This window comes from Rhinoderma darwinii, chromosome 5 (genome assembly GCF_050947455.1).
Source record: "Rhinoderma darwinii isolate aRhiDar2 chromosome 5, aRhiDar2.hap1, whole genome shotgun sequence".
Classification (NCBI taxonomy): Eukaryota; Metazoa; Chordata; class Amphibia; order Anura; family Rhinodermatidae; genus Rhinoderma; species Rhinoderma darwinii.
The window spans coordinates 28,477,257-28,504,112 of record NC_134691.1 but is presented as its reverse complement, the minus strand read 5'-3'; the positions used below and the strand labels follow the sequence as shown (position 1 = coordinate 28,504,112).

Below are 26,856 nucleotides of genomic sequence, written 5' to 3'. Positions count from 1 at the left end.
TACAGCTGCTTTGTATCCTGTATCCGTCAGGTCAGCAGGAGGATCCACCTCAAATCTATCACATCTAAGATTATAATTTAGCGCAGGGCCCGTTTCACTGATCCCGTCAGTCCTGCTGACCTGACGTATACAGGATACAAAGCAGCTGTATCTCAAAAAGTGAAAATATTTTTTAATAAAACGGAATTACAAAGTTGCACCAAACACACATTTTTATAAAAAAAAAATAAAAACGACGTAATTTTTGCGACGTTTTTTCCGTAGACATTGCAGGTTTCGTTTTTATCATTTTTATACACACCTTTTTTGCTATTTTAGAATTTTTATTCATAAAGTTTGAAAATAATAGTAAAAAAATAAGCTTTTTTAAGTTTCAGCTATTTTTTTTGGTAATAACATCGTTATCCTAGTGGGACTGAAAATAACGTTTTTAGAAATATAAAATATAAAAATATTAAAAATTAAAACATAACTGTTCCCTATTCTTAAAGTAATGTTAACAATTAAAAATAAACATAATTGGTATGGCTGCGCCATAAAAATCTGAACTGTTACAATTTAACATTATTTATCCTGCACACCGTAAATAAAAAAATGAATAAAAAAAACGGAATTGCTTTTTTTGGCCACCTTGCCTCACAAAAAAAAAAAAGTGATCAAAAAGATGCATGTATCGAAAAATGGTATTAATAAAAACTACAGCTAAGGCCTCATGCACACGACTGTAAAAACTCCCGTTATTACGGGTCGTAATTACGACCAGTAATAACGGGCTCATAGACTTCTATTGGCCACGGGTACCTTCCCGTTTTCTTACGGAAAGGTGCCCGTGCCTGTTATGGCAGGAAGGAGGTGAAGGGAACAAGTGAGCCCTAATCTACCCACCGCCCTGTCCCTGCCTACTTGCAACGACCCGCCCTAGGCGACGGGGTACAACTTGGCGGCGGTCCCTACGCTGACTAAGTGCAAGGGGATACAAACAGGGAACAAGCAAGGGAAGGGGCAGTAGCCCACGGAACACCGTGAGGAAACGGAGTGGTGAACGAGCCAGTCAGGATCAGGATGTAGTGGAGTATACAAACGCAGAGCACGGAGCAGGAAGCAAGCCAGGGGCAGAGCGAAGCAGGATAAGCGGGAACTGAAGCAAGGCAGAAGCACGGCAGAAGCAGGCTGGAGCAAGGCAGCAGTGGGGCCAGGAATCCAAGAAGAATAACAAGCAATGAGGAAGAGAAAACGGCAGGTATAAATGGACAGGGGGCGGAGCTAACTCCGACTGACCAGGCCGCGATAGGCTCTCCCACTCCTGAGCCTGCCACCCTGATTGGTGGGAGCCGGTGTCAGTCTAAGAGGTCTGGCCTCAGATGTCGACTGATTAATCCTGGGAGTATCCACAGACGTAGTGCCTGGTAGATCCTTTACAGTGCCATTGAAAAAGATAGAACATGTCCTATTTCAGGCCGTAATAACGGCACTTGTGGCCCATAGAAGTCTATGGAGCTCCCGTAATGACGGGTGGCTACATGTGTGCACCCGTCATTACGGCAGCGTTGCTAGGCGACGTCAGTAAATAGTCACTGTCCAGGGTGCTGAAAGTGTTAACTGATCGGCAGTAACTCTTTCAGCACCCTGGACAGTGAATTCCGATCAGAATATAGAGCAACCTGTAAAAAAAAAAAAAAGACGTTCATACTTACCGAGAACTTCCTGCTTCTTCCTCCAGTCCGGTCTCCCGGTCGTTGCCTTGGTGACGCGTCCCTCTCGACATCCGGCCCGACACCCCTGGATGACGTTTCAGCCCATGTGACCACTGCAGCCAATCACAGGCCAATCACATGCTGCAGCGGTCACATGGACTAACGCGTCATCCAGGGATGTCGGGCTGGATGTCAAGAGAGGGACGCGTCACCAAGGCAACGGCCGGGTAAGTATGAATTTATTTTACTTTTACCTTGGAAAGGGCTGCCCCTTCTCTCTATCCTGCACTGATAGAGAGAAGGGGCTGCCGATTAGTGCTGTGCAATTTTACATCGAAAACGTGCCCGTAAATACGGGTGGAATACTGATGACACCGGAACCGTATTTACGGGTACGGGTCCATAAATACTGGTGAAAAACGGGTCGAATACGTGTGACACCGGACCCGTATTTACGCCAGTATTTACGGATGGGAAAAATACGATCGTGTGCATGAGGCCTCACCCTGCAAAAATCAACGTCAATGACAAAAAAAAACAAAAAAATTATGGGTCTCAGAATATGGAGACACAAAAAATGTTTGTTATCAAATTGGTTTTATTTTGTAAAAGTAGTAAAACACTAAAAATTTAGTATCGGCGGTCACTAAGGGGCCTTAGGCTAGGCCGCCGCCTTTTCACGGCGGCACAGTCTAAGCCCTGCACTGTGTCCCGTGCAGGCTGGAGCCGGGGGCTCGGCTGTCTAATTACCCGTTAAATGCTGCGGTCAATACCGACGGCAGCATTTAAATCATTTATAGAGGGAGGGAGCTCCCTCTCTCACCCATCGGTGGCCCGCTAATGCAATTGCGGCCGTTTAACCCATTAAATGCCGCGGTCAATACCGATCGCGGCATTTAAATCATTTATAGAGGGAGGGAGCTCTTTGAATTCGACTATAAAAAAAAACCAAAAAAATAACTTGGTCATTAGGTCCTAAAATAGGCTGGTCAATAAGGGGTTAAACGTGCCTTCATACGGCTTTGTTGACAGAAAAATAAAAAGGGCTTTTGGAAGGCAGGGATGAAAAAGCGAAAATGAAAAAACAAAAAATGGCTGTTATCCCCATAATTGTACAATAAAGATCTTACAGTCCAAATATTTTTTTTCTGGATCTTGCTTAGTGCGCAAAGACATTCTTACGCTACAACATGATCGGGACTCCAAAACTGAATGCACACAATTTTTCAATGTCATTGTATGATGAAACAAGATTAAGGTTTCCATTCACTGGGAGAAAGACACCTAGCCCAAAACCATGAAAAACAGTCCTACACTATTATCTATCTGTCATAAGACTAACTGGACTACATAAATTTTAAAAATATCTGTCAAACCCCAAATTAAATATTCAATATGGGCCAAAGTAGGGGGAGACTTGAATTACTGAAGCCCTTTACATCCTCCTTACTGAGAGAGTGGGAGAAAGAGAGAAAAATGAACTTGAATATCTTAAAGGGTAACTAAACGTTAACAAACTTCTGACATGTCATAGTGACATGTCAGAAGTTTTGATTGATGGGGTCTGAGCACTGAGACCCCACCAATCGCTAAAACGAAGCTGAAGAATTGCTCCTGTAAGCGCTCAGCCGCTTCGTTTCTGTTTTTCCGGAAAGCCGATGTAGCAGAGTACGGATTCATAGACTTTCTATTTTTTTATTTTTTCACTAGAGGTACGTCTTAATATATATATATATATATATATATATATATATATATATACTACCGTTCAAAAGTTTGGGGTCACCCAGACAATTTTGTGTTTTCCATGAAAACTCACACTTATATTTATCAAATGAGTTGCAAAATGACTAGAAAATATAGTCAAGACATTGACAAGGTTAGAAATAATGATTTTTATTTGAAATAATAATTTTCTCCCTCAAACTTTGCTTTCGTCAAAGAATGCTCCATTTGCAGCAATTACAGCATTGCGGACCTTTGGCATTCTAGCTGTTAATTTGCTGAGATAATCGGGAGAAATTTCACCCCATGCTTCCAGAAGGCCCTCCCACAAGTTGGATTGGCTTGATGGGCACTTCTTGCGTACCATACGGTCAAGCTGCTCCCACAACAGCTCTATGGGGTTGAGATCTGGTGACTGTGCTGGCCACTCCATTACAGATAGAATACCAGCTGCCTGCTTCTTCCCTAAATAGTTCTTGCATAATTTGGAGGTGTGCTTTGGGTCATTGTCCTGTTGTAGGATGAAATTGGCTCCAATCAAGCGCAGTCCACAGGGTATGGCATGGCGTTGCAAAATGGAGTGATAGCCTTCCTTATTCAAAATCCCTTTTACCTTGTACAAATCTCCCACTTTACCAGCACCAAAGCAACCCCAGACCATCACATTACCTCCACCATGCTTGACAGATGGCGTCAGGCACTCTTCCAGCATCTTTTCAGTTGTTCTGAGTCTCACAAATGTTCTTCTGTGTGATCCAAACACCTCAAACTTCGATTCGTCTGTCCATAACACTTTTTTCCAATCTTCCTCTGTCCAACGTCTGTGGGCTTTTGACCATATTAATCTTTTCCTTTTATTAGCCAGTCTCAGATATGGCTTTTTCTTTGCCACTCTGCCCTGAAGGCCAGCATCCCGGAGTCGCCTCTTCACTGTAGACGTTGACACTGGCGTTTTGCGGGTACTATTTAATGAAGCTGCCAGTTGAGGACCTGTGAGGCATCTATTTCTCAAACTAGAGACTCTAATGTACTTGTCTTGTTGCTCAGTTGTGCAGCGGGGCCTCCCACTTCTCTTTCTACTCTGGTTAGAGCCTGTTTGTGCTGTCCTCTGAATGGAGTAGTACACACCGTTGTAGGAAATCTTCAGTTTCTTGGCAATTTCTCGCATAGAATAGCCTTCATTTCTAAGAACAAGAATAGACTGTCGAGTTTCACATGAAAGCTCTCTTTTTCTAGCCATTTTGAGAGTTTAATCGAACCCACAAATGTAATGCTCCACATTCTCAACTAGCTCAAAGGAAGGTCAGTTTTATAGCTCCTCTAAACAGCAAAACTGTTTATAGCGGTGCTAACATAATTGCACAAGGGTTTTCAAGTGTTTTCTAATCATACATTAGCCTTCTAACACAGTTAGCAAACACAATGTACCATTAGAACACTGGAGTGATGGTTGCTGGAAATGGGCCTCTATACACCTATGTAGATATTGCATTAAAAACCAGACGTTTGCTGCTAGAATAGTCATTTAGCACATTAACAATGTATAGAGTGTATTTTTGATTAATTTTATGTTATCTTCATTGAAAAAAACTGTGCTTTTCTTTCAAAAATAAGGAAATTTCTAAGTGACCCTAAACTTTTGAACGGTAGTGTATATATATATATATATATATATATATATATATATATATATATATATATATATATATATTTTTGTTTTTTACTACTACTATTAGATACGGGCAGGATTACCAATAGTCATAAGTACAGTGGAAGTTCAACTCTAGCCTACGTGTTCATTTCAGCTCTCTCTGAATTCTTGTATAGCTACGCACAATAAATCCTTAACTAAACAGGATTACAACATTTACTTAATGGGAAACCAGCTGACTACTTCCTGCCCTTGTATTACAGACCAAGAACAAGTTTTAGTCAGTATTTCGTAAAATAACAAAAATCTGCAATCATCACTTCAATTAAATAATTAGGAAATCGAATTGTATCACTCAGAGAAATACATTTTATCTATTAGTCAATTTTTTTTAACTACATAGGACAGTAGCATTTTTCGCATTCTAGCCAATTGACTTGTACTCAAAAAGGACCCAGAGGTGTTACTGGTAAAGGGCAGTTAGGGGAGGTTTCCCCGATTTCTGGATGCCAGGTGGCTGCCAACAAGCCACTGCCTTGACAAGTGTTTTTACATATAGGTCTTGGGCAGCAAATTAATTTGTGGCCCAGGTATAGCAAAGCCTAGCTACAACCCTAAAAGGACCTGTAAATCTATTTTACATTATTGGCCCGAAATATAAAAAGAACCAAAATGAGATTTATCTGTTGACAATTGCGCAGTGTTCCCATCAAACTATTGAGTTGTTTTGTGAATCTTCTTTTGTCGTGGAATCCAAGAGGATACGGGGAAATAGATTCAATGTCTTTGACTCACTTTCCGGCCGCTCCCTAAACCTTCCCACGTTAAACAGCAAAGTCATTCTTCAGTGATGGGAACCTATAATTGAAGTATATGGCACAAAGACACAAAGCCAAATTATTTTGCCAAAAAAAGCTCCAAATCAAACATTACGTAAATCCACCTACTAGTGCTACTGTATTAGAACATTTCACACAACTGTGCCTCGGTTTTTTTCAGTCTCAGATGTTTTGCTCATTACTGGAAATCTGTTATGTGTTCAACTTAGTACCAAACGGACTGAAATAGCAGGTAGGAAATAACTACTGCGACCAAAGAGAAATGGTAAAAATAGCTAATGATGGGCGTATAATTATTTTAATTAACAGGGAGGCCACAATAGAGGGGATGTAAGAGCATGATTAAAAACTGACCATACAAAATAGGAACGGAGGGCATTAAGAGGAGGCTAGTGCTTATTTTTGAAAGTTAAAAATATAAAAATTATTTAAATATTTGACTATTTAAATAAAGTTTACTGCAGCCATAAATACAATGATTTCTCTCAAATATGAAAGCAATGTCTATCAAGTACATGCAGAGATCTTTACTGCATGCAGAATGCATTGGAAATGACCATTCATTTAAGTTTGCCCCATTAACAGCAGAGACAATGGGGCATTAGCTGCATGAGGAGGTAAATACAGATCCTGAGTTAAGGCCTTTTTACACCGGCCGACACTCGTTGAGTCATCGTTGATCGGCGCTCGTTTGCTCCTGTCACACGTAGCTATGTATGGGGATGAGAGTTCGTTATTCCGATCGATTGTCCCCATACATTATTATCATGTCGGCAGCGTGTCTCCCAGGGAGATGTGCTGCCGACAACGATAGTATTTAACTTTTTTTACAACGTTACGACCAGCAGATGATTGAGCGTTTGCTCGTTGATCTGCTGATCGCTGCCCTTTTTACACAGGGCAATTATCTGCAACGAGCGTTATATTAACGCTCGTCTGCCCGATAATTGTCTTGTGTAAAACCCCCTTTATACCAAGTCTTGCAGTCAAATTTAAACCAAAACTTTAGGTTCTGCAGGCTCAGTGTCTATACATACAGCAGAATGCTATGTTGATTTTAATTCTGGAAGTAGAGTTGTCTTTTTACAAGTCATTGCACAAAAGCTTGATATAAAGAAAACAAACTCTCCCAGGATACAATAGAGAGGTTTTAAGGCAACCCAGCTAGGCTGTTAGGGGTGTGTCTGTCGACACAACGTTGACTGATTCTAAGAGAAAATAATCAGTGCTCAGCCAGCAACGCTGAGCTGTGATCTTCTCCATTTTAAATGTGTGATAGTGAAAGGTGTGGAGAAGCCCCTCTCAGTAAAATTGATCCTATTGCTTTAAATGTACAATAATATGCGTTTAACTTTTTTTCCCCCTAGGCCTTGATATTGGAGGACTATAGTGAATGCTGCTGTTATGTTGTCCTTATTTTAATGGGAAATACTCTTCATTCATTGTAAATGCTGTGAAATTGCTTCGTTTCTATGGCTATTGTAGCGTCCATGGCCACGGTTTACTCACCTCCCGACGCCCGCAGCCATGCATCTGTGAGCGCTGGTCCCCATCTCCTTCCTAGGAGATGCCAGCGCTCACTTCCGCTCCGGTCTTCTGTGTCCCGTAGGGTGCGCACTCTGATTGTTTTACAGGTGCGCATGCTGGCCCTTTAAGAGCGGGCACGAGCGTGCGTGCGCACCTGTAAAACAATCATCATTATCAACCACATGATTTCCTGGTTTATAAGAAGGTCCCAGCCCTTCTGAACCTTGCCTAAGCGTTGTTAGTTTATCCCAAGTCTGTCTTGCAAATGGTCCCTTAGGGTTTCCCGTTTCAGTTGTTACCCGTGCCCTGTTACCTGTTCCTGTATCCCATGCTGTTCTTGTTCCTGTGCCTACTAGTGTTGGAGTCGTGTCTACTGCACCTGCTATCGTTTGCCACATCCAGTGTATTCCGCCACGTCCAGTGTCTTCCGCCACGTCCAGTGTCTTCTGCCACATCGGATACTGCCTGCCAGTCTGGCGCTACCTGCTGCACCGACCTCGATCAGTGCTGAAGCCGCAGCCACTGTCTGGACGACTAGTTCAGGTACCCAAGTGTTACGAACTACTATAGACTTTTGTCTAGACTATGACCTGGTCGGCTGCCTCTCCGTTACGGCGGAGCGGCCTAGTGGGTCCATGTACCCTGTGACCTTAGAACCTGGTGGCCAGGCTGCATTATTACATGATGTGGTACTGTGTTATTATGTGCAAAGGACTTGTGGTCACATGTTCTGAGCTGTGCAGGTCTTCATGTCACTAAAGTGTACTACTAGGAGGAGGGAGAAGCCAGCCATCTTTATCTTGACTCTGATAACTTGCTTCAGCGTGATATCACACAACAAAAGCCATAGAAAAAGTAAAGATAAAGGATCTTGCCATTGTGTATAGAGAGAGACAGCCATGGAGTGAGTGTGTCGGCTGTAGTAATAGAGACTGTGACTAAGACCCGTGAGTACTGATGCTGTAGAACTGCAGAGATCGTGTGAGAGCGCTTAAAGGGGCAGTCACCGCAGCCAACCTTGTAACAGACTGATCAAGTGTAATACCTCCTTGTGAGTACATTTGTGCTTGCTGTGTTTCCGAGTGATATTAAAAAACCGCCAAGCATTGCACCTCCTTGGGAGACGTAAAGACCTGTTTTGTTTGCACTGACTTGCATGGGTCTGCCACATTTCCTGTCGGGGAATCCACAACCCCATACATTTAAAGCAACAGTATCACTTTTAATAGGGAGGGGCTGCCCCACACATTACATCTTCTCCCGGGTTTAACAAATTCAGTCCCTTGCACTCCACTCTTCCTTCCTCTGTCATGCCAGCCGCTTATGGCCCTGCATTTGAAGGGCAAGAAGGTAGAATCTTGCGGCACTCACCAACAGTTAATCTTAGCTAGTCTCTGAGAAATCATGAAGGGAAACTGTCAATTCCTGTCCAATTCTCCAACACTATGGCCAGGCTGGCCACTTCCAGAGCAGGATCACTACCGCTCTTCTCAGATATCGGCCCTGGGGCCTTGCGAGTGTCACTGAAGCCTGATTTAGATTATTGCCCCAGTGTGATATATAGTGATAAAAGCAGGAAGGAAAAGAACGGGAAAGAGACTGACACGTGAAATTCCATAATGGAACACATAGGAAACTTCAGTTTTGGTTGGAGTTTCCCCTTACTAATATTATTGCATAACTTCATGCATCTTATCTTTAAGAGGCAGATAATTGCCATACCATTATAACTCGATATCTGTTATTCTAGGTGGTTTTGTAATGTACATGTCATTTGTAGAGAAATCACTATGGGATTTTCCAAATATGAATCATTGCACCCACCTGTAGACTGACCATTCACTGCGATACACATTTTTTTGACAGACTTTAATGTGACTCAAATATAAAGCCTTCTACTTTTAGTTATGAATGAAAACTGTGTTATTTTTCATTCCAGGAGCCTTGTGGTTTTGACTGGTTTTTGATGGGTGCAGAGTACGGGAAACCATCCTCTACATGCTCTAAGCTACTAGTAAAATGACTATGTTCCAGCTACGTAGGACAGAAATTGTTCAGTCATCTTATTCCGCTGATCAGACTTGTCCGTGATATGTTAAAATATCAAAGTTTACGGAATGAATGAGGTGATTTATGTTTATTAAAGATGCAGAAAGGACTGTGTGGCTAAATAGGTTAAAAAAATATAAGAAATTATAGATTAAATTTATCAGTTCTGGTGACTTTATAAATGATATTGATCTTTTGTTTTTTAGTTTGCATCACAATTAACATATGTAAACATTTAACTATTTATAGGTTATGTCCACTTCCGCAACCAAATAAAATTTTTTATTCCTCTAATACCTATTTTTGTTAATAGTCTTAATTAAAAAAATTCCTATTGTATGTGTTAACAGCTCCTATGGAGACCGAGGTGTCTCTATGGTAACAGACTACAAACAAACCCTGTGTAGTCTGATACTGTAGTCATACTCCCTTCCATCCCCTACAGCCAGGTTGATCTTTCTGTCTTGTGTTATACTAACACCTCTGCTCTCCACGCTGTTTCTTGTAGAATTAGCCCCTTTGCACACCTGGATGTAACTGCATTTCCTGGCGCGGGGGTGAAATATGGAACGCGCTGAGCCCGCTCTATATGATGCGGCATCAGCTGTAAAATACAGCTGACACCCTGCACTAACAGCCAGGAACAGTGATCATGCTGTCCCTAGCCGTTTAACCACTTAGATGCCACGGTCAATAGTGACCATGGACTCTAAGCCATTAGAAAGAGGGGGGTGGCCACCTCCGACATCCCATCGGCTTTCCCACTACACGATTGCGGGGTACCAATTGTTGTCATGGTGACAACTAATAAAGGCCCCCAGGTCTGCTTATTATACAGCCAACGCCACACGCTAATGGCCAGGATCAAAGGTAACTTCGATCCCGGATGTTTAACCCTTTAGATGCCACGGTCAATAGAGACCGCAGCATCTAATAGTTTTTAAAGAGGTAGGGGCAATGCAATCATGTGGTGCCAATGGGTTGCTATAACACCCAAGGGACTAACAATGATCCCAGTTCTGCCATGTACAAGAGGCAATGTACATAGCAGTACAAGAGTATTACAATGTATTACAGATGTATCGCATATTTAAGTCCAATATAGGGACTAAAAGAATGTTGACAAGTTATGATTCTCAGATTATTTTAACAAAAAAAAAACTATACGCATTCGGTAATGCCGTAATCGCAACGACTAACAGAATAAAAATAACGTGATTTATAGTGCATTGTGAATGCTGTAATAATCCGCAAACAACATACTGTTTTTTTTTCATAACTCCCCCTAAATAATGAATAAGTTGCTCAATACATTATACTGTATGTACCACAAATGCTGCCTTTAAAAAATACAACTGATCCAGCAACAAACATACGTATGGCAAGGTCAATGGAAAAATTACAAAGTTAGAAACTTTCGAAATGCGGAGATGAAAAAAACATGAAAAATCGCTGCATCCTTAAGGCTTCCTTCCCACACAGTTGTTTTCTGGCATTCTAAACTGCATTAAAAAAAATTATGTAAAAACGTATTACAATGATTAAAATGTAACATACGTTTTTTTATGGTGTTTTTGTAGTCCTGTAGAGAAGTCTAAGGGAAATAAAATGCAAAAAAATCCAACACCCAGAACATGCTCCATTTTGAAAAAAACACCACTGACTAGAAAAATGCAACGACAACGCCACAAACCAAACCGCGGTGTATGTAGTACACATCATATCTGACTATAGGCTTTAATGTAATATCTGGCTGCACAAAATACAAATGCTGTTAAAAACACAATAAAAATGTCATGTAAAACGCAGCAAAACACTGTGTGTGAATCCAGCCGAAGGCCAATACTAGACCACTTTCCTAAGTGGTTGAGGGCATTGAATTGCATGCAACTGTGGATGGCAGCTGTCACTCATTTTCACTAGGGCTCCACTAAGCCTTTATCTAGCAAAACAATTATGACAATTGAGTGACAGCTGCCGTCCACAGTTGCACGCTAGTCACAGTTGCAAATATTCCTCTGGACTGCAGCTGTACCTTTACAGTTAAAATTAAAAGTCATGTAAAAAGTCAGTCTAAATGAAAATTTGGCCTAAAAAAAGAATGATGATGACCATTTGAATCCCATAACAATGATCACAAAGAGACATGAGTTTTGCTTTTTCTGAAACATTGTGATGAATGGGAATAAACAATGTTATGCCTAGCAAGGGTGCAATAGGTTGCCCCTACACCTGGTGCCATTTACAGTCCCAAAGACTCCTCTACCACTTACAAGCATGGCAGTTCTTTAAACTGATTGTGGGGTTTGGGAGAGCCTTGGCACAGATTTTGTCTTGTGTCCAAGTCCCTCAGGTTATTCCTCTGGGAATATCACATTTAAAATAAGTGCACTCCATATGAGTTTAGTATTTAAAAATGCTGGTGACTTTTTGAAAACAAGTTCTCCAAACGTCCCCAAAAGCGGTCTCATCTCGACAACCTTTTTTTCAGCTATAGCCGGCCCGGCAATCATACATGTAGTATTACATGCCAAACATTGTTAGCACCGCTCCGCTCTGTCTCACGGAGAGGGGTCTAGAGCATGGGACCCCCCAATATGGAAAATATGGAAATGGGTTGTCGCAGTGGCCTAACTAAAGTGGGATGCACAGTTATCTGTCCCACACGGGCTCTAAGACCTGAAGGGGCTTTCCTCTGCCACATAAAAAGACGCCTGTACGTGGTATGTGGGGCTCCATTGGCACCGAGTAGCTTTACGTTCTGTCTCTGGGTTGTCGAGATGAGACAACACCTTTTAAGTCACAATATTTTTCAATGTCATTCTTTTTATAGTTGTTTTTTTTACTTTCAAAACGTGCATGGAAAAAATAATATAATTTACTGCTTGGCTATATTAGTGGATGAGAATTTGTAAATGAAAGGTTTTATTTCAGGTGTTAAGGATCTGCCAGGCACAGCTTCTGTATCCACGCCCATAGGTAATCAGTCTGCACCTGCTTTTATGTCTGTGAGACTGACTCCATCTTCCACCACTCAGGATGGCAGGCTTAGGAGTGGGAGAGCCTATCACAGCCTGGCCAGACGGAGCTAGCTCCCGCCCTCTGTCTATTTATACCTGCCTTTCCTGTTCCTCCTTTGCTTGTGATTCTTCTCTGCTGGTTTCCTGGCCCTGCTGCAGCTTCTGTACTATTTGACCCTGCTTCATATGACCCTGGCTTACTGACTACTCTTCTGCTCTGCGTTTGGTACCTCGTACACTCCTGGTTTGACTCTGGCTTTACTGACTACGCTCCTGCTCTGCGTTTGGTACCTCGTACACTCCTGGTTTGAGTCGGCCCGTTCACCACTCTTGTTGCTCACGGTGTTGCCGTGGGCAACTGCCCCGTTTCCCTTTGTTCTGTGTTTCCTTGTCTGGTTGTCTGTCATGCACTTACTGAGTGTAGGGACCGTCGCCCAGTTGTACCCCGTCGCCTATGGCGGGTCGTTGCAAGTAGGCAGGGACTGAGTGGCGGGTAGATTAGGGCTCACTTGTCTGTTTCCCTATCCCTGTCATTACATAATCACAAGCCCATATACCTACTCTACCCTGGTGCCTCACACCACTATGGACCCCCTTGAGACCCTGGTTCAGCAAATGCAGGGTCTCTCCCTACAGGTCCAGGCCCTGGCTCAGAGGGTCAACCAGCCTGATGCTACCATGGTAGTGCCCCTCACCTCACCTCTTGAACCCCACCTCAAGTTGCCTGACCGGTTCTCAGGGGACCGGAAGACTTTTCTCTCCTTTCGGGAGAGTTGTAGGCTCTATTTTCGTTTAAAGCCCCACTCCTCAGGTTCTGAGAGCCAGCGGGTGGGTATAATTATGTACCGGCTCCAGGAAGGGCCCCAAGAATGGGCCTTCTCCTTGGCTCCTGACGCCCCTGAACTTTCCTCCGTTGATCTTTTCTTTTCTGCTCTCGGACTCATTTATGACGAGACTGACAGGACTGCCTTTGCCGAGAGTCAGCTGGTGACCTTACGTCAGGGTAAGAGACCTGTTGAGGAGTATTGCTCTGACTTTAGGAAGTGGTGCACAGCTTCTCGGTGGAATGACCCTGCCTTAAGGTGCCAGTTTAAGTTGGGTCTGTCGAACGCCCTGAAAGACCTGCTAGTTAGCTATCCCTCTTCTGACTCCCTAGACCTGGTTATGGCTTTAGCGGTACGACTTGACCGACGTCTCAGGGAACGACAACGTGAACGTTTATGTGTTTTCTCCTCTCACTCCCCCATGATGCCTCCCGAGGTTCCGTTGCTTCGTTCTTCCACGGAAGACTCGGGGCCTCCATGTCCGATTTGGTTTTAGGCCTTGCCTTGTTGCAGTTGCATAATCCCACGTTTGACTGGAATACTGGGGATCTTTACCAAATGGGGTAATGAATGCTCGACGTCATGTTTTTCTGTTAATTCTATTTCTCCCCCTGAGGAGGTGAACACGCTACCTGAGTTTGTTCAGGACTTCGCTGATGTTTTCTCTAAGGAGGCCTCCGAAGTGTTACCTCCTCATAGAGAATACGATTGCACTATCGATTTGGTACCAGGAGCTAAGCTCCCTAAGGGTAGGATATTTAATCTCTCTTGTCCCGAACGTGAAGCCATGAGAGAGTATATCCAGGAATGCCTGGCCAAGGGTTACATTCGCTCCTCTACTTCTCCGGTAGGTGCTGGCTTCTTCTTCGTAGGGAAGAAGGATGGTGGTCTTAGGCCATGCATTGACTACCGTAACTTGAATAAGGTCACTGTAAGGAACCAGTATCCCCTTCCTTTGATTCCTGATCTCTTTAATCAGGTTCAGGGGGCCCAATGGTTCTCTAAGTTTGATCTACGGGGGGCGTATAACCTTATCCGCATTAAAGAGGGGGATGAGTGGAAGACTGCGTTTAACACGCCCGTAGGTCATTTCGAATACCTCGTCATGCCCTTTGGGTTGTGTAATGCTCCCGCGGTCTTCCAGAATTTCATAAATGAGATTTTAAGAGATTACCTGGGGGTATTTCTTGTATTGCACCTTGATGACATACTTGTGTTTTCCAAGTACTTGTCCTCCCATATTGAGCATGTCAGGAAGGTGCTCCAGGTCCTTCGGGAAAACAAACTGTTTGCGAAGACCGAAAAATGTGTGTTTGGGGTGCAGGAGATACCATTTTTGGGTCAAATCCTCACTCCTCATGAATTCCGCATGGACCCCGCCAAGGTCCAGGCTGTGGCGGAATGGGTCCAACCTGCCTCCCTGAAGGCGTTACAGTGCTTCTTGGGGTTCGCTAATTATTACAGGAGATTTATTGCTAACTTCTCGGTCATCGCTAAGCCTCTTACGGACCTCACTCGCAAAGGTGCTGATCTCCTCCACTGGCCTCCTGAGGCTGTCCAGGCTTTTGAGGCCCTTAAGAAGTGCTTTATTTCGGCCCCGGTGTTGGTTCAGCCCAACCAAATGGAGCCATTTATCGTGGAGGTTGACGCGTCCGAGGTGGGAGTGGGGGCTGTCTTGTCCCAGGGTACCAGGTCCCTCACCCATCTCCGTCCCTGTGCCTACTTCTCCAGGAAGTTTTCGCCCACTGAGAGTAACTATGATATTGGCAACCGCGAACTCTTAGCCATTAAATGGGCATTTGAAGAGTAGCGCCACTTCCTGGAGGGGGCTAGGCACCAGGTAACAGTCCTTACCGACCACAAGAATCTGGTTTTCCTAGAATCGGCCCGGAGGCTAAACCCGAGACAAGCTCGATGGGCGTTATTTTTTACCAGATTCAATTTTTGTGTTACCTATAGGGCTGGGTCTAAAAATATTAAGGCTGATGCACTGTCGCGTAGCTTCATGGCCAGCCCTCCTTCGGAGGTAGATCCTGCTTGTATTTTGCCTCCAGGTATAATCATTTCCTCTATTGATTCTGATTTAGTCTCTGAAATTGCTGCTGATCAAGGTTCAGCTCCCGGGAACATTCCTGGGAACAAGCTGTTTGTTCCCCTTCAATTCCGGCTAAGGGTACTTAGGGAAAATCATGACTCCGCACTATCTGGTCATCCAGGCATCCTGGGTACAAAGCACCTCATTGCCAGAAACTATTGGTGGCCTGGGTTGCCTAAAGACGTTAAGGCCTACGTCGCCGCTTGTGAGGTTTGTGCTAGGTCCAAGACTCCCAGGTCCCGACCAGCGGGCTTACTACGTTCTTTGCCCATTCGCCAGAGACCTTGGACCCATATCTCCATGGATTTTATCACCGATTTGCCTCCATCTCAAGGCAAGTCGGTGGTGTGGGTTGTAGTAGACCGCTTCAGTAAGATGTGCCACTTTGTGCCCCTCAAAAAACTACCCAATGCTAAGACGTTAGCTACCTTGTTTGTCAAACACATCCTGCGTCTCCATGGGGTCCCTGTCAATATTGTTTCTGACAGAGGGGTACAATTTGTTTCATTGTTTTGGAGAGCCTTCTGTAAAAAGTTGGAGATTGATCTGTCCTTCTCCTTTGTCTTCCATCCTGAAACTAATGGCCAAACCGAGAGGACTAATCAGTCTCTAGAACAATATTTAAGGTGTTTTATCTCTGACTGTCAATATGATTGGGTCTCATTCATTCCCCTCGCCGAATTTTCCCTTAATAACCGGGTCAGTAACTCGTCAGGGGTCTCCCCCTTTTTATGTAATTTTGGGTTTAATCCACGGTTCTCCTCCGTTTCACCTGGTAGTTCCAACAATCCCGAGGTAGAGGTCGTTCATCGGGAACTGTGCACAGTCTGGGCCCAGGTTCAGAAGAACCTAGAGGCATCCCAGAGCATACAAAAAACTCAGGCAGATAGAAGACGTTCTGCTAACCCCTTGTTTATGGTCGGGGATCTGGTGTGGCTATCGTCTAAGAACTTGCGCCTTAAAGTCCCGTCCAAGAAGTTTGCTCCCCGGTTTATAGGGCCGTACAAGGTCATTGAAGTCCTCAATCCTGTCTCCTTCCGACTGAAGTTGCCACCATCTTTTCGAGTACACGACGTGTTTCATGCCTCCCTCCTTAAACGCTGCTCCCGTCCTTGGCTCCCTCGAGGAAACCTCCTGTCCCCGTTCTCACCCCTGAGGGGGTAGAATTCGAGGTGGCCAAGATTGTGGACAGCAAGATGGTCCAAGGCTCCCTCCAGTACCTGGTCCATTGGAGAGGATACGGGCCTGAGGAGAGAACTTGGGTACCCGCCCGGGATGTTCACGCTGGGGTATTGGTCAGGAGGTTCCACCTTCGTTTCCCCAATAAATAAGGTCCATCTAGAAAGGGTCCAGTGGCCCCTCATAAAAGGGGGGGTACTGTTAAGGATCTGCCAGGCACAGCTTCTGTATCCACGCCCATAGGTAATCCGTCTGCACCTGCTTCTATGTCTGTGAGACTGACTCCATCTTCCACCACTCAGGATGGCAGGCTTAGGAGTGGGAGAGCCTATTACAGCCTGGCCAGACGGAGCTAGCTCCCGCCCTCTGTCTATTTATACCTGCCTTTCCTGTTCCTCCTTTGCTTGTGATTCTTCTCTGCTGGTTTCCTGGCCCTGCTGCAGCTTCTGTACTATTTGACCCTGCTTCATATGACCCTGGCTTACTGACTACTCTTCTGCTCTGCGTTTGGTACCTCGTACACTCCTGGTTTGACCCTGGCTTTACTGACTACGCTCCTGCTCTGCGTTTGGAACCTCGTACACTCCTGGTTTGAGTCGGCCCGTTCACCACTCTTGTTGCTCACGGTGTTGCCGTGGGCAACTGCCCCGTTTCCCTCTGTTCTGTGTTTCCTTGTCTGGTTGTCTGTCGTGCACTTACTGAGTGTAGGGACCGTCGCCCAGTTGTACCTCGTCGCCTAGGGCGGGTCGTTGCAAGTAGGCAGGGACTGAGTGGCAGGTAGACTAGGGCTCACTTGTCTGTTTCCATATCCCTGTCATTACATCAGGTTTGCTAAGAAATATATTTTCATCCCCATCCCATTGAGACATCTATGAATGTAATAATTAATAATGTATGAGACTGTATCCTGTGGGATGGGATGTTTGGGTGAGATTGACAACTAATGTTGTGTTATAGGTGGGATGAGTCTACATTCAGTGGGCAGAGTTTCGGGAACGGACTGTCTCCTTTCTAGTAACTCCAGTCACTGCGCATCATTATGACCTGTAGACTGGCAGAGTAGTATTTTGCCCATGAGTCAGTTTTTTTGGCAGTGCTTAGCGCAAGCAACGATGGGGTACCCAGATGGTTGCATTTTGTGAGGTTGAATGCTGCTCAAAAGGCAGACCTTGTTGTATGGGTAGAGTTTTTACAGTCCTAAAAGTCAATGGACAGAATTGTGTTGTATGTGGATTTGGTGACAGAAGCTGCAGGGTTGCATCTTTCAGTGTTTATTTCGGTTTGCATTGGTGTGTTGGGGAATGACCGGATGAGTGTAAGGAGGCTTGACTAAAAATTTGGTGGTGCTAAAGCTATTCCTTATACTAGTTGTGGTTGAGGTGTGGGGCGGGGAGCTGTGGAATAGGAAATATTGCTTTTGGTGTGAGTAAAGTCCTCCGGTGGTGTGCTTGTTACGCAATTTTTGCTGCGCCAGGCACTCAGACCTTATAGGAAAGGGCATGTTGTGCTGGATTGGCCACGGACATTTTCCTTTGAAGTGTTGGGGAGGTTTCTGCTGGTGTTGGTTGACATATGTGCATTGGTGTATGAATGCCATTTGTTTGAAACAGTGTTTGTGACTGTCATCTTTTGGGCCTTCCGCATTAGCGAGTTTGTGACCAGGAATGTGAGGTGAGGTGTCTTGGGGGTCTATAGTTTTGGTATGTGTCTTTCAAGAACAGTGTGGTGCTCTGTCACTTGTCTACTGTAGGTCCAAGACTGCCGTCTTGGGCCGAGGGTTTGTGGTTGAGTTGTGGGGAGTTGAGTTGGCACTCTGCTGGGTGTCTGCAGTTTTGCCCGTGCTTGTTGTGAGGTTTGGGTCCTTCCTGATGCATGAGGATGTGTCTACTTTTTCCACATACCAATTTGTGAGTGTGTTTCAGGGATGTTAAATTGTGGCTTGACGTATAATGGATCATATACTTTCAGAAATGGGGCTGCTACTGAGGAGGCCCGGTGGGGGCTGGGTGATGATGTGCTCGGGGAGATAGCATCCAATTTTGCTCCTATGCGAGGCCTCATTTTTTGGGTGAGAAGTATGATTGGTGTCACTGTTTTTATGCTACTTTTGTCTCTTCCCTTTTAGGAGAGTGTTGGGTGTTGGGGCACTCTTACGTGTTTTAGGAAGCTTTACAGGCGGATGTGGGATCAGCGGACTGGCAGTTGGGCCTCTCCAAGGAGGAGACTACTATGCAATGAATTGGGGTTCAAGCTATGCTCTTGAACAAGGTGATACCTAAGTTTAATTTTCATGCTACATTGGAGAGGACCCCCTGACATTTCAGTTCTCCACGCAGGAGGAATTACTTGGGCCTTAGAACTTCCCGAGTATTGATCCATGACATCAATTATGAATTATTGTGGTCCATGTATTCTTTCCTGCGTATGATATTGGTGGGGCCGAACATTGTGGATATCTGAGCTAGCGAAAAACGCTCGGTCCATGGAGAGCATTCAAGGCATGGTGTCGCCCCAAAAACATGTTTTTTTTTTAAAATTTAAACATTTAGTGTGTGGGTGATTAAACATTGTTCAAATTTTTTTTATTTTTTTCGCGAGTCAGGAAATATTATAAATTTTTTCAAATTTTTCAAAATTTATAATACTACCCATTTTTGGTCACTAGATGGAGCTGTTTGGAGCTAGTTCCCAAAATTGCAGCATTGCAACATTGGGTTAAAAGCTATCGCTCTAGTGAGCGCTCAGCATCCCCCCCTCCTTTATCCTGGCTAGTGCCGGGATAAACGAGGGGTTTGAAAGGTTTAACCTGCTACACTGTGTGTCGCCATTTTTTGAGGTAACTCACAGTGTAGTAGGTTTACATGCAGTAGTAAACACACACAAACACTAACATACATTGAAATCGCTTACCTGCTCCTGCCGCCGCGGCCCGTCCGCTCCCTTTGCTGCCGCTGTCCCATGTGCACTTGTCCGGAAGCCGCGACCGGAAGTAGTAATATCACTGTCCGGCCGCGACTTCCGGTCCACAGGAAAATGGCGCCGGACGGCGCCAATTTCGAATAGGACTGTGTGGGAGCGGCGCATGCGCAGTTCCCACACAGACGCCGTACACGGCAGTCAATGGGACGGGAGCCGTTCGCAGTCCCTATGGGACTGTGGCTGCCGTATTCCATGTCTGTGTGTGTCGTTAATCGACACACACAGAAATGGAACAAAAAATGGCAGCCCCCATAGGGAAGAAAAAGTGTGAAAAAAAGAAACAGTAAAACACAAACACACAAATGAAAATAAACGTTTATATTAAGGCACTAACATCTTTAACATATAAATAAAATATTTGTGATGACACTGTTCCTTTAAAGGAAATAGGGAGGTTTTTACGCTTTGTTGCATGAAATTGTGGCGTTGTTGTTCATCACGGGGATCTGGAAGAACCTTCTCAGGAGCATTTGAGGCCAGATGGGGTCCATTTGAATGCCATAAGCATTAATCTGTGGGTGTTGGCACTGATGTATCATATTTAGAAGGTAGTTCGGGTGTGCTGGGACTTGCATGCATAAGGTTTCATGCATGCTCGCTGTGGCAGGAAGGGGATCTTGGAAATTTCGTGCTGAATACGGACTCATCGCAGGTACTCTATAGGGAATCCCGCGGGTTATACATTATTGGCGGTGAATTACTGGTAGTGCGCTTCTTCTGGGCTAAAGGTCTAAGCAGGATGATAATTTGGGGTAACATTTAGCGGGAAGGTGCCCTAAAATCAGCGTGGTACAGTTGAGGGTTCAGAAAAGAGGTGCTGATGTTACAAATAATAATATGGAAGACCATCAAAGGCCCCTTCCTATTGTTAATATGTTATGTATAATGTTATAGATACTGTTATTTATTTTATATATATATATATTTTTTTTTATTTTTTTTTTTAAATGAAAGTGTTAATAAAAAGAATGCTGGAGTTATTATATCCAAGCCATGCAGCATTTGTCTTTTTTTAGGGAAAGGCTATAGAAAGAAAAAAGGGGGATTGTTTTTTTAATTGTTTAAAGAGGGCTGAGACATTCAAATTTATGCGGCTAAATGGAAGCAAATCCCTTCGGCCAAGTTTCTAAATGTAGTGGAAAACTTTCCAAGAACAGTGGAGGCTGTTATGGCAGGAAAAGGGTAACCAAATCCATATTAGAACCCATGGGTTACAAATCAGATGTTCAATAAGCACCTATGAAGTTTGGGTGTTCACATAGTTTTAACCTTGTAGTTCATGTACACGTTGGTTATATGGGTTCACTTGTTTATACTGATATACACAATGGAGGTACATATATCCCTACTTATAAATGAGGCCCATTGTCTACTTCTAACATGTATTACAACCTGTGATTTTAATGCCACCTTATGGTGTAAAAGTGAACTGCTAAAAAGTCCACGATCAAACTATGTTACTTTTTCTCCAGAAGTCTATGGTTTATTCATGGAAACAGACGCATGACATTAATAGTTACAATACACTGAAACTATACATTTCCCAATACAGATCGTATAAGTAAGGCTGTGTTCCCATCAGCGTTGCCCTTCCGTTGAGGGGTTCCGTCTGAGGTTTCCGTCATCTTAACCCCTCAACGGAAAGGCAAACTGAAACCTTAGCTTCCGTTTCCCTGTGCTATTGGTTCCGTCAAGAACTACGGAACCCTGTCACAACGGTGACAAACGGAATCCTTTAGCAACGTTTCTGATCATTGGTGAGGGAAACGGAAGCTAAGATATCTTTTTCCCTTTCCGTTGTGGGGTTAACCCGACGGAAACCACCGACGGAACCCCTCAACGGAAGGACAACGCTGATGTGAACAGGCCATTATGCAGCCTTGTTTCCAGGAAGGAATATGGTGCCTTATCAGAAGTATCTGGGCATCATACAGACAAATGGTCTGGGCCATAATCCTTTTCTAGCATAACAATTATTCCCTTTCAGACAAACAGTGGCATATAGATCTAACAATATGTGATTCTCATACATCATATTTGGTGGTTCACCGGGGAAGGGAAAAACAGAAGACTAGTTAGGGCTTGTGCAGTTTTAGTTGCATAATACATTGTCCACATTTTGCAAAATATTGCCAATTAAATAGAGCCTGTCTGATTAATATAAGAAATAACAGTTCATCTGTAACCTACAGAAGAAGACACTGTAACTGGGGAGGCTGTTTCCAGGGAAGGAGATTCAGCACGGACAGGAAGTGGGTGTGTGAAGTGTTTCCAGGTAGTGAACATGTGGAGAGAACTGATCCAGAGTTAGCCTGTGTGAGCTGTCTGCAGAGAACCTGTGTGCAGAGGAGCAGGCCAGTGAGTACCCTCAGTAGAACCAGAGGCAGATCTCGGGTGACTAAGCTGTCAAACACCGGGGATCTGAGCGGTGGTCCGCGCCATAGTGAGGTTTCCCAACAAAGATCTAATATGTAAGATAATTCTGCACTCCCACAAATCAATGCAAATGTTTTGATATAGGACAATCCAAAGTATACAAGGTAATTATTTTTGGTGAGACCTTTGTCAGATCGTCTGCATAAATAGTACATTCATGTAAGTCAATATATCATTAAGAAACGGTATTCAACATATAATCATCGAATGAAATAAGCAGAGAAACACATTATGCTCGTAGTAAAGGAAAATCTCATAGTATGTATGCATATATAACATAAAGGGGGAACAACCGCAAATAAAGACCCAGTCACAGGCATGAACAAGTCCATAGTAGTCTACGTTTCATTTAAGAACTAGAGTTCAATGCACATGCAGGCGTTGCAAAAGGGACTTTCATTTGTGCCAACAAATAAGTTTGGGACATATAAACTTGATGTAGACTTTTATAGATCTAGTTGACTAAATCCCACTTTTCTAAGAACACTGTTCAAACCACATCATCTGATGTAAAACCACTGGTTAATCTAGAGGGTCTGAATTTAGACAAATGAGACACTTTAATCCGCCGAAGTGTGATAAGGTCATCAAGATATTTGGCTCTTTAGTCAATAAAGATGTTTTAAGGTTAATTACCTCTATTAGTAAGGCTGATTTGTACTTTACCCAGAACTTATCTCGTGCATGAAAAACAGGCTCTAAAATCCCTAGTAGAAGATAGAGAGTTATTTATTAAAACTGCGGAAAAAAAGTGTCTCAATAATGATCATGAATAGGAAAAATTATGTGAACAAGATGTTGTCACAGTAAAGGGACACCGATGTCTATGAGACATTTATATTGGATTTCATCTTTTCAATAAAGAGTAAGATCACCTTCATTTTAGATCAAAAAGTCTATGAATTTTTGAAGGTTCAGTTTCCGATTACACCTGTGATTTATGTGTTAGCAAAGATACATGAGTCTTGAGACACCTCCTGAGAGACCCATAGTCGCTTCGACAGACTCAGTTCTGTCACCACTATCGGTACTTTGAAAAGCGGTCCTAACTCCCAAAATTAAGGAAATTTTATTATTTTTGCTGGATAGATCTTTAAGGGAATTGAGAGACTGGACAGCCAGGCATGTTCGGTCACAATTGATGTTAATAATTTGCATACCTCCATTGAACATCAGCAGGGGTTGACAGCAATTAAATTAAAGATGCCAACATTTCCTTCTATATGGAACTTTGAGAAATATTTCCTTTTCAGGATTTGTATGTACAGAAGTGAGGAACAACAATGGGGTCCAAAGTGCCCCCCCCCCCCATAAGTCAACTGTTTACAGGCAGATATTGAGGAGAACTTTATATACCACAACAAATTATTTCAGTCATATCTGACTGTTTGGAAAAGATATATCGATGATACTTTTTGCTTATCGTTGCGGGGTCTTTGGACTATTTGTATTAATTTCATATCTATATGAATTCCGTCAGAACTGAACTCCCATTCACAATGCATCATGAGAAAATTTATTTTCTTGATACTTTGGTAATGAAAGGTCTTCAGGGAATGATGACCTCCAACTAAACTGTCGTTACTGAAATCACAATTTAGGAGAGTAAAGAGAATAATAAGTTACGTTAAACTTAGAGACCTGTGACTGCAGGAGATGTCAAATAAGTTTGCCTTGCGGGGGTATCCCTTAGCTTTATTAAGCCAAACTCATCAAATGGTGACATCTGTAACACCTATTAGGTGGGATAATCGCTCAGAAGGTCGGGTTACTTTTATACACACTTACCATTCCTATCTATATAAAATGCATCCTATTTTTAGGCAACACTGTCCCATTCTGTCTGTGCTCATCCAGAGGTGAAGGTAGTATTTAGGTCTTTCCTACCTTGTTTCAAAACGTGTAAAAGCCTGGAAGATAAGCTTGCAAGAGCTGATGAAGGGTCACAAAATAAGCTTCTCCATCAGACATTGTTACAATCAAAAAAACATGGCACTTTTCCATGCCTACACTGTGCACAAATATCATCGAAGGAGATAAAATATACCACCCAAAAACAGGGTGGTCTTTCAGATAAAGGGTTTTTTCACTTGTGACTCTACTCATGTAATGTATAGTGTCTGTGTATACGATCGGGAGACTACCCAGCATTTAAGGGACAGCATATCCCAACACAAGTCGAGTAGTCTATGCAAAAATGTACTGTTACAAGTACACGATACTGGAACAAGTATTAACCCGTTAATGACATGCCACGTACAGCCGCCAAGGAGAAGAATGGAGCAGGCTCACGATATGAGCGCGCTCCTTACTGAGCGGGTTTTGGCTGTATGTTACAGCTGACACCTCACTGCAACGGATGGAATCAAAGATCACTTTGATTCCGCCCGTTTAACCACACAGATGCCGCGGACATGAGCGACCACGGCATCTAAGCCATTAGAAGGAGGGGACCCCACAACATGATCACAGGGTGCCGATGGTCTTTATGGCAGACTGGGGGTCTAATGAAGGCCCCCAGGTCTGTCATGTTTGTGCTTATATTAAGCACTGCCAAAGGCAGTGCTTAATAGGAGCCTGTGAAAATCAGGGTACACTGCAATACATTAGTATTGCAGTATATCCTGCAAGCGGTCAAACAATCGCTGGTTCAAGTCCCCTGGTGGGACTTATAAAAATAAAAAAGTAAAATACAGTTAAATAAAGGTTTTATATATATATATATATATATATATATATATATATATATATATATATATATAAATAAAGTATTAAAAGTTCAAACAACTCCCTTTTTCCAATTTTTTACTCTAAAGTAATCTAAAAAAAATAAATTAATATAACTAGTATTGCGAGGTCTGTAAAAGTCTGGTCTATTCTAATATAAAATTATTTAATTCGCACAAAGTTAAATAAAGTGTAAATATACAAAATTATATAAGGTGCCAGAATTGCTGTTTATTATCACTTTATCTCCCACAAAAATGGAATAAGAAGTGATCAAAAAGCCGTATATACCCCAAATTGGTACCAATAAAAACTACAACTCACCGAAAATATTAAAAAGTTATGGCTATAAAAAAGTGGCAACACAAAGCAAATTTTTTTTTTAACAAATAGTTTTTCTTTGTGAGGGTCAGTTCGCACAGAGTTTTTTGCCACTGATTTTAACGCGAAAACCAAATCGCCCTCCATTGATTTCAATGGGAGGCAGAGGCACTTTTGGCCGCTCGCAGGAAAGAAAAGTGGCATGTCCTTACTTGCTGTGGTTTTCGCCTCCGACCTCTCATTGAATGAATGGGAGGCAGAAAAGACCTGGGGTGCTTGTTCCTGAGCGTTATTTGCAGCTTTTTCTGTCCACGGTCCTTGCATTCGATTCAATGACCGCAGGCGAAAAACGCAGCGAAAAAGACGTGGAAAAATATGTGCAGGCAGTTCAAAATCTGCTTCAAAATTACTGAAGGAAGTGGTAAAACATAAAAAAACAATATATATTTGGTATCTCCATAACTGTATAATCGTATCGACCCATAGAATAAAGTAGACTTGTCATTTTTACCTCACAATGAACGCCGTAAACTTGAAACCTAAAAAACAATGGCGGAATTGCTTTGTTTTCACCATTTAAATTTTATGGTACATTAAATGGTGCTATGAAAAACTATAAATATAAAAAAACAAGCCCTCATACGGCTATGGTCGATGAAAAAAAAAAAACGTTATGGCATTTGGAAGGCAGGGAGGAAAATATGAAAATTAAAAAAGCGAAAATTGGCTGCGGAGAGAAGGGGTTAATTCCCCGTAGAGGTGGTGACGGCATTCAAATCCAGTGAAGCCTGTTGTATATATAGCAAATTAAAAATTATTTAAAAATAGGATATAAATAGAAATCTCTACACATAAAGAATAGATCGGCTGAATAATAATAACATGAGCATTTATTTGCAAAAAAAACAGGCAACCCATTTCTACGCAGAAGCTGCGTCTTCATCAGGCTAAAATATCACCACTCCCATGATGCCGGTCGTTGGATTTTGAAAGCTGCAACCATTTTTCTGTTTCATGCTTACTGCACTAGTTGTACCTCCCAGTACAACTACTCTAGGTGAGTGCAATCACATACCTATATTTGAATGACCCCACCTATCAGGTTTATCTTGCACCATGTGGCGCTGTGTAAACTTTTTTCATTCCACACACCATTGTATATATACACTGCAGACGTTAGAACCTTGGGATTAGTTAGAACCTGTAATACCTTTTGGGCACCGGTATATACACCGCATTCCAAATTATCATGCAAATGTTATTTTTCGCTGATTTTCCTAAATAGTCGATGCAAATGACAGTCAGTATAATCTTCAAGCCATCAACCGTTGGAGTATAATGCAAATTTTATTGAACAAATCTCCTAATGATAACAGATTTTTTTTTAGAAGTGAAAAACTCAAAATGCACTGTTTCAAATTATTATGCACAACAGAGATCAAAACATTTTAAAGGTTGTAAAGAGAACTAAAATAGTAATTTGTTGAATTTGCAGCATCAGGAGGTCATATTTACAGAAATCAAAAGCGCTTTCAATCCAAAAAAAGCTTAACAGGCCAAGTTACATGTTAACATAGGACCCCTTCTTTGATATCACCTTCACAATTCTTGCATTCATTGAATTTGTGAGTATTTGGACAGTTTCTGCTTGAATATCTTTGCAGGATGTCAGAATAAACTCCCAGAGCTTCTGTTTTGATGTGAACTGCCTCCCACCCTCATACATATTTTGCTTGAGGATGCTCCAAAGGTTCTCAATAGGGTTGAGGTCAGGGGAACATGGGGGCCAC

At 42.9% G+C, this 26,856-nt stretch overlaps 1 long non-coding RNA gene across 1 annotated transcript in view; it reads left to right on the top strand.

Annotated features, from left to right (window-relative positions):
- Positions 1 to 9,650, top strand: part of LOC142652351 (uncharacterized) — a 28,109-nt gene extending 18,459 nt beyond the window's left edge. Inside the window, exon 3 of the long non-coding RNA XR_012847828.1 lies at positions 9,376 to 9,650. This is a non-coding gene — a long non-coding RNA (uncharacterized LOC142652351). The remainder of the gene's footprint in view (positions 1 to 9,375) is intronic.
- Positions 9,651 to 26,856: the final 17,206 nt, after the last annotated feature.